The sequence below is a fragment of the Sciurus carolinensis genome, chromosome 1, assembly GCF_902686445.1.
Source record: "Sciurus carolinensis chromosome 1, mSciCar1.2, whole genome shotgun sequence".
Classification (NCBI taxonomy): Eukaryota; Metazoa; Chordata; class Mammalia; order Rodentia; family Sciuridae; genus Sciurus; species Sciurus carolinensis.
In genome coordinates, this window is record NC_062213.1 from 121178815 (window position 1) to 121187554 (window position 8740).

Below are 8740 nucleotides of genomic sequence, written 5' to 3' on the forward strand. Positions count from 1 at the left end.
GCATTTTGTACTTGCTAACTATTTTGAATGTCTGTATAATATAAAATCCGTTGGAAGAGTGAATGTTTAAAACATACGATTAGAAATTAGACATTCCCTTAGTGGAGAAAGAAAGTCAGAATGGTGAATAATTAAAAGGGTACTAAAAATCCAAAGATCAGACTATTAAGGTAAATAAACAAAATGGAGACATTACAGAAAACAGAAAATGGAAAACTAGCTAGTGAAAATCATTATCTTTCTTTAAGATATGAAAAACTGAACAAGAGGTAAGGTAAATAAATGCTAAATTATTGCAATGATTACTTTTGGTTTCACAATAGCAGCCACTTATGTAAAATGTTTTGTATTTTATCTCAAAAACTACTTTTAAGACTTAATACACATGAGTTCATGCTTTCTGAACCATTTTTCTTAAGTATCTTATAAAATTGGATATTGCTCATAATGTTCTTTAACACTCTTCAAACTTGATATCTCAATACTTCTGTTTGTTTTATATGGTCCTTTGACTTTATGTGAACAAGACAGAGGTCACATCAACATTAAAGCATATAATCATATGCAAATAAGGGCTACAAAGGATAAGGAGTTGAATCACAGCATATACAGTGAAGGCGATGGGTCAGAAGGCGACTTTATGTAGATAGGCTAGTCAGGATCAGCCTCGTTTTGGAGGTAAATATGGAGCACAGCATACAGTAAATCAGGTAGCAAACAACCAGCAGAGAACTAGCAAGTCCAAAGCCACTGAAGTAGGAACAATCTGGAAGGCTTGAGGCACACCCTGGTGGACAGCCTTACCAGAATGGCACAGGAAGGCAGAGAGGAAACTGAGGATGTGATGGTAGGGCATTGTAGGTATACTACAAAATACCCTTCTTATTCGGTGCCATAGGCCTTAGAGATAGAATCAGGCATAATCTAATTCACGTTTTTAAAAGGCACTGGCAAGAGTGGAAAGAGAAAAGCTAAGGGATTCTCCCAGGAGTCCGCCTATATAAGATGGAGGCCTACACGAGCTGGCCTTCATTGCAGACTTAGAGGAGACTGGGTTTGGGATCTACTGGGAAGCACACTTGATAATGGATTATATTTGGAATGTAGGGGGAAAGGAAGAATCCAGATTGAAAGTTAGGTTTTTATTTGACTAGAGAATTCATAGGGATTCAATTTACTGTGAAAAAGAAATTCGAGGTACAACAGGTTGGGGTGTGGAAAATGGAAAGCTTTGTTTTGAGATGCCAGTTAGATATCAAGAATAGATGTGTAATAATCAGTTTGAGATATGAATCTGGAAGAAAGAGATGTAAGTTAGGGAATCATTGATATATTGATTGTATTTTTCCACATGGGGGAAAATAACTAAATATTATCTAATATTTACTTTTTACCTGTACTTTGATTACAAAATATTTTCTCCTGACCTAGAATTTTACTGCAGACTTTATTATTCTTTCTGGAAAAATACAATATTATTTCTTGGACATCAGGCACATATCTGATTATTGTATGTGATTAAACAGGTGTGATATATAAAATTTCTAAATATATAGAATGAATGAGTTATAACCCTTTTTCAGTTCTACAAAGTTTGCTTCTTTTTTCTATATTTTACTTTTCCTTCTCAAAAATAAAAATTGGAAATAAGGAAAATAATTAGCCACTCTGAACAAATATTGTAAGTACAGTTGTTTGACTTAGTCTACTATTTCCTGGAAAATACACACCATTGCAAGGAAAATAAAGTTACATGTGATGCAAATTTATTATTTGCCTGGTTCTGTTAAGATTGGTAGAAGCAACACATATTTCAAAGAGGACTTGATCTCAAGTTGATTAATTTGTACAGAAAATGTGATACCTACATGCAAAACAATAAGAACAATGAAACAACATGGTTATAAATACTCAAGCTCTATGATTGGTTAAAAAAGTAAAAGATATTATGATGGTGCTGGCTTTTCAAAGATGAAACCATATGCAGATGTATAAAGAGAGGACCTACTATGCAATATGAAAGTGAACATGGTTTACTGAGTGGTCGACCTGAGATGATCCTGGCGTTTTCGGCAGCCACTGCAGCTCCCACATGTGACTCACTCATGTACTGTACAAATGCATAACATTTGTGAACTGAGCATTCAACTATTTTCCCAAGCTTTGAAAAAATGATTTCAATATCAACTATCTTGACAATGGCTGTATTTAAATTGATAATAAAAACCCAGGAATTGATGGACTTGATCATTCTTGTTGATGACATTGCTGGTCTGTGTGTTGCCATTCATAGTTGGCTCACCTTTTTTAAATCCTTAAACAAAGAAATAAAATAACATGATCATAAAATAAACAATCAGATCCACTGGCTTTTTTTAGCTTTTCAATATTATACTTAGGAAAGCTCAAATCCCAATGTATTACTGATTTTCTTGAGAAAAAATTAGTAATACACAAGGTATATATGGCATGATTGAATGCAATAAAAAATACTCAACATACAATTTTGAATAAATTATGGATTCATTTATCCAAAATTCATTTCTGAATAATGACTAAATATTTGGTAGAAGTTTTTCATTCTTAAGTAAGTCCATTTTTTTTTGCAAAACAGTTAGTGGAATAAACTGCATTTATATATGAACAAAAAAGAAAATCCAATAAGGATAAAGAATGGTGAAATATGGAACATAGCAATGTAACCTCCAATTATTCTTTGAGAACATGCATTTTTATTTCTCCATTTTCTATAACAGATATACAAGTTATCATGTTTAATGTCAAAACCCTAATATCAGAAAACAACAGTTGATTCCATTAAAGGCCATAGAAGAGAATAAAAGGTATTAAAATCAGATGTTCAATTAGAAAATTTAACATGAAGAAGCATAATGTTGAGAATAAGAGATTTAATTAGAAATAATTATGTACATGTTATTTATTTAAACCAATAGTATATGTCAATTTTTTTTAAAAAAAGCATACGTAGTCAGTGTTCATAATAACTAGCAAATTAATAGATTTGGTAACAGTTGAAATTTTATTTTCAACCTCATTTTTTATTCCTTTGATAATAGGCCCCCATGTTGCCTAAGGACTGCTAGTATTTTAAAAATTTGTTCTCTGAGATTGGGAGAATGCTTATTTGTGTTTACTCAAACTCATCTAAACTTTTATTTCTAAGTACTGTAGCACTTACAGATTTAGTTTAAAAACTCACTTAACTCCTATATTTGTTGAGCACATATATTCTGCCAGACATCTATAGTATCTATTGATTGAAAGAAATTCTTATGGTGAAACTGAAATGTTGACAAACACACTTTCTGACTTTGATGATCATTGTTGAACAGTAGCTAATTGATATACTTAGCAACAAATATATGTTTGTTTGAAGATTCTTAAAATATCACAGCTACCAAGATAAGCGCATTTCATTTTTAAGAACCATGTTAAATGACATTTCTAAATTAAGCATTAAGGTGGTAGAAGTCCTAAAGGCAGGTAAATTGGATATGCATGAAAATTTACCTACTATGTATTTAAACTAGGTACTCCAAAATCAAAAGTGATTAAGTAACATAAAAATGTTTTTAATAAAACTGTAATTATTACTTCTGTGGTTATTAAAGCTTTACTTCAAACTGAACACAAAACATTATACTTTTGTCTTTAAAATGAAGGTCAATTTAATAAAAAAATTAAGTCATTTACATAGAAATTAAGAGTAAGACATCATTAGAAAAAGAATATACTGCAGCCTTTTATTGTTTCAGCTTAGTTATATTTAAATGACTTTTATAAAAAAGAGAATTAAAGAAAGGAAAAGTCATAATTTTTTTTTATATCTTGTAGTTTGAGCTATTGTGTACTTTAAGACAAATGATCAAAGAATCAACTGAAACAAAAAAAAAACAATGTTTGTGTATATAAACATGTTAGCTTTTTCTTGTAGTCTAGTACTAGGTTCCATTTCTTAGCAGTAGAGGTCAGCATCAGTAATACAATCTATGGATATCACATTACTTTGTTTTTGCTGACATGTGATAAATATTTTCAGAAATATCATAGACATTTTCTAGAGAAAATATTTTTTATGGTTGTCATTTTTATTTCCTGGACAGCAATATATTGGGTAAAACACAAACACAAGAAATGTCACATTAGACCCATGGTTTAGAGATTCCAGTGGTCTGCATTGGACAGTGGTCCTCAGTCACGTTTAATAGGAAGGTACATTTGTACTCGATGTTCTCACTGTAGTGTCTACATGTGATCTTTGATGTCATCTTTTACTAGCTGTGGATGACCCTCATGGCAAACTCCCAATTGTCGATTGTGTAATTATACTTAATGACTCCCAAGTATCCTAAAATTTATACACATCTAATCTCACAAAGTCTCACTTGCCAGTTTCTGTCAGTATTCATGAAAATGAAGAAAATTTTTTGCAGAGTTGTGTGATAGCACTTCAACATTCTCTTGAATCAAGCCTCAGTTGGTTACTAATATACTAATACTTGACTACTAGTCTATCAGTTAGCTTGTGCATTTCTATTACATGAATTTTCAGTTAGTTGAGGAAGGACTTCCATTTTTAGTCATGACAAAATATCAAGGACTAAATTAGCCCATCTGACTCAAACAACTAGAAAACCAGGCAAACACAGATGAAGCAACTCAACTGTTCTTCAGACATTAAACTACAAGCAGTGCAAAGTCAAGACATGTGAGAGAAAATAAATTAAGTCCTAGGATAGCCCCAGCTTTCTGCCTGGAAAGCATATTTCAGATCATGGAAAATAAAGAGGAGCTGGGGGAAGTTTTGCAGATAGAAAGAGTGACCTGAGTTGAGGAACTGGAAACCAGAGTTGAGTGTCTGTGAAGGCAGTACTTTGTGAGGCAGTTTGCATGTGTGTGTGTGTGTGTGTGTGTGTGTGTGTGTGTGTGTTACTGAGGATTAAACCCTGGGCCTTGTGCATGTTAGCTAAGCACTCTAGCAATGGGGCTGTATCCCTAGCCCTATGAGGCAGTTTTCATGAGAAGAGAGCTATACAGAAAGGAAACTCCAGAAATCTGCTTCAAGGTGTCCCATGAATCAATGTTGATCTCTATGACATGGGCTGAACTCCACCTGTATGGTTAAAAAGCTACTGGAGAGCTGTGAACTGCTTAAATTCCAAGATCCACACTGGACCTATCAGCAAAAGTAAACAATGAAAATTGATTCCTGGCAGCATCAAATTTAGAAATCAGAAGAAGTGGACCTTAATTAATGGGGATAAATGATCCCTAGGCCATTCCTAGCAAAATATAAAAATCAGATGATCCAATTAAGAAATGAAAATGCCTATCAGACAAAATCATAATACTTTTTTAAAAAAAAGCAACATGAAAATGTATCCTCTCTAGTATCCTATCAAAACCTCCTAGTGATCTTAGTCATCTGAAAAATATGACCATGACCAAGAGAGAAATGAAAGATACACACATGAATCAAATGTAACTTTTAAAGAGGAAAATTATAATATATATGAAGTTTTTTTTTAAAAAAAATCACTGGATAGATAATACTTTGATAAATCTTTGCAGAACAGATGAAGAAATTTGAAATCCTATAAATAGAGAATAACCAAAATGTAATATAAAGAGAAAACATTGAAAAACAGAAGAGCCTCAGGACTAGTTGAATAGTAACTAGCTATTCAACATATTTCTGGAGTTCCAGAGGAGCCAACAAAAAAAATTTCAAAACATAATGTCAAAAAACCTTCTAAATATGATAAAAATGATAGTCTCACAGGTCCTAGGCTCTCATTGAATCCCAAGCAGAATAAATACACAGAAAACCAAACCAGATACATCAGAATCAAATTACTGAAAAGTAGTGATAAAGAGAAACATTGGGGCTGTTAGGCATTAGGAAAATGCTTACATTCTGACAGAAAAAAAGGAACAAGAGTCAAAGAAAGTCTGAAACTACAAATGACAAGGGAAACATGATATTTTTTCAGTAAAAACCGTTTATTTATTTTTAAATCAGATGTTTGGATGAGCTAAATTGTCTCTGTGAAAGTTGTTATAAAAGATAAGATGTAAGCTACTGTTTCCCCATAGAGTTTTTTGTGATGATGTGAATATTCTATATCTGTACTATCAAGGGAGTATTTAATAATCATGCATGTTTTTTGAAATGCAGCTACTAAGTTAAGGGATTCATTTTTAAATTTTACTTAATTCAAATAATGTCATATTGTAAGGGGCTGCTCTACCCAAAAAGTTTAACAGGGTTTCAGCCCCCTAAAATACAGTAAAACAGAAACAATCTAATTATTTATGTCTAACTTATACCTAAAGAATGGATATATTTTGGTCCTGAAGACTTAGCAAAGATATAATTGTGTTCATTATATTTCAAAAGAACTACAAATAAAAGGTTTAAGCAGCTGCTGTATGAGAATTAACTTAAGTGATTCTGGTTTTTAGTCTGAAAATATTAGCAGAGATGGTGAATTCTCTGTAAAATCATAGAAAATGTGTTTGAAATAAACCATTTCATTTGTATTCAAGAGAGATTTCTATCCTTGAATCCCAATAGGATATATTAATTATGAATTAAATGCATCTCTAAAGGGTACTTTAGAGGAAATAGTTTTGGAGCATATAAAATTAACAAACAGTAAATTCCACCCTTGTTCCAGATTTGGTGGTCCTGAATTTCAAGTATAAATATTACACGCACTCAGACTCAAAGAGTAAACAACAGAATAAATAGTAAACAAACAATAAAAAACCCAGATATCCCAGAGAAGCAAATAACAACATTATTACATACCATATTCAAGAACTGAGAGTAACAGTTAAATTGATACTGAAAAATAAAATAAGAACAATATAAATTATTTCCTGAAAGCAGCATTCAAATAAACACCATAATATTAATCAAACTGTGGTAAATATACTAAGATATAATTGATGCAAGATATAAAGTCTAAACTTGTAGTTTCTGAGAGAGCATGCACATAAGAGGTAAGATAATATCCAGCTGAGAAGACCACAGAAACCTTAAAACAGGTAATATTTGAATTAGTTATTGAAAGAGGAATTCAATAGACATATAGTTAATTTCTAAGCATGCATAAGTAGATGTAGTTTTCAAAATATTTTGAACTCACCTCCATGTACCAGAATAATCTTAAACATGTTATTGACTTATATTCATAATTAGGAAAAGGGGAAAACAGAACACAAACTAATGTATTTAAGCATCTCTTCTTGCACAAAGTAAATCAAAAGAATGCCATAAAAATTCTGAACTTATTCCTAAAAAAAAATCCACAATTTAGAAAAATATAACTTTTACCCAGGAGAATAATTGATCCAAATGTTACTGCATTCCTTGGAAATGGTATGGGAATTCATTTACCTGGATTGTTTGAAGAAGCAGAGAAAAATGTTGAAAAAGTAGAAGGTCTGGAAGGCTGAGAAAAGAGACTTCTCATACCTGACAGAGCTCATGTTGTATTTGATTTTCATCAAGCAGCTGATGGTATCCAGGAACAACAGAGACAAGAACAAGCAGGGAAAAATTCCAGTCCCACACAAAAGGGCCTTGGCCCAGTTTATTCTTCCAAAGTTCCTCCCAGGGAATCTTGTTTCTGACTTTGATGGCTTCTCTGAGAGGTTCAAAGTTCTAGCTACAAATCCATATATCCAACTTTGGAAATAGACATTGAAGGTGAATTGCAGAACCTCAAGGTTATATGGAAAGGTTATATGGAAAGTAAACCAATGGTGAGAGATGGAATTTATTTCCTGTATGAGGGCCTCCGTGGACCACCAAAGAAAATCTTCATAGAAGGTGCAAATGCAGAAGTGTTAGATATTGATTTGGAGACTTACCCTTTTGTAACTTCTTCAAACTGTACTGTTGGAGGTGTTTGTACCGGTTTGGGTATACCACCTCCAAATGTTGGTGAAGTGTTCAGAGCTGTGAAAGCTTACACCACTGGAGTCGGTATAGGTGCCTTTCCAACAGAGCAAAACAATGAGTTTTGGTGTGACTATAGGAAGGAAAAGAGGATGGGTCTGGTTGGAACTTCTTTTACTCAAATATGCTCCTAATGATCAATGGATTTAGTGCACTGGCTCTTACCAAGTTGGGTATTTTGGACACGTTTATGGAAATCAGAGTTGGAGTTGCTTACAAGTTAGATGGTGAAATCATACCTCATTTCCCAGCAAATCAAGAAGTCTTAAATAAAGTTGAAGTTTAATACAAAACTTTCCCTCCATGGTCTACAGACGTATCAAATGCAAGAACATTTAAAGAACTACCTGTTAATGCACAAAATTATGTTTGAATTAATGAAGATGAGCTTCAAATTCCAGTTAAATGGATTGGTGTAGGTAAATCCAGAGAATCCATGACTCAGCTGTATTAAGGATTTCCCAAAACACTCTTTGAGAGAGAGGGGACCGAATTTCTTTAGTATTTCTTTATGATCTGCAACTTCAAGAACACACATTGGTGTGAGTTTGCAGCCCTACAGTTGTTTCCATTCTTTTAGGATAGAAGGCTATTGTGGAGACAGACTTTGGCATATTCCAGTGTCAACTCTCCTCAGCTGGAATAATGGCCAATTCATTTGTGGCTCCTGCTGTTCATGATGCCACAATTTCTTTCAATTTTTAGTAATAGTAAATCCATATTGTCTGAAATCTAAAATAGTTACTTTCA

General features: G+C 32.9%; 1 pseudogene; it reads left to right on the forward strand.

The window, feature by feature from the left end:
- Positions 1 to 2009: 2009 nt before the first annotated feature.
- LOC124993124 (adenylosuccinate synthetase isozyme 2-like) lies at positions 2010 to 8444 on the forward strand (annotated as a pseudogene).
- Positions 8445 to 8740: the final 296 nt, after the last annotated feature.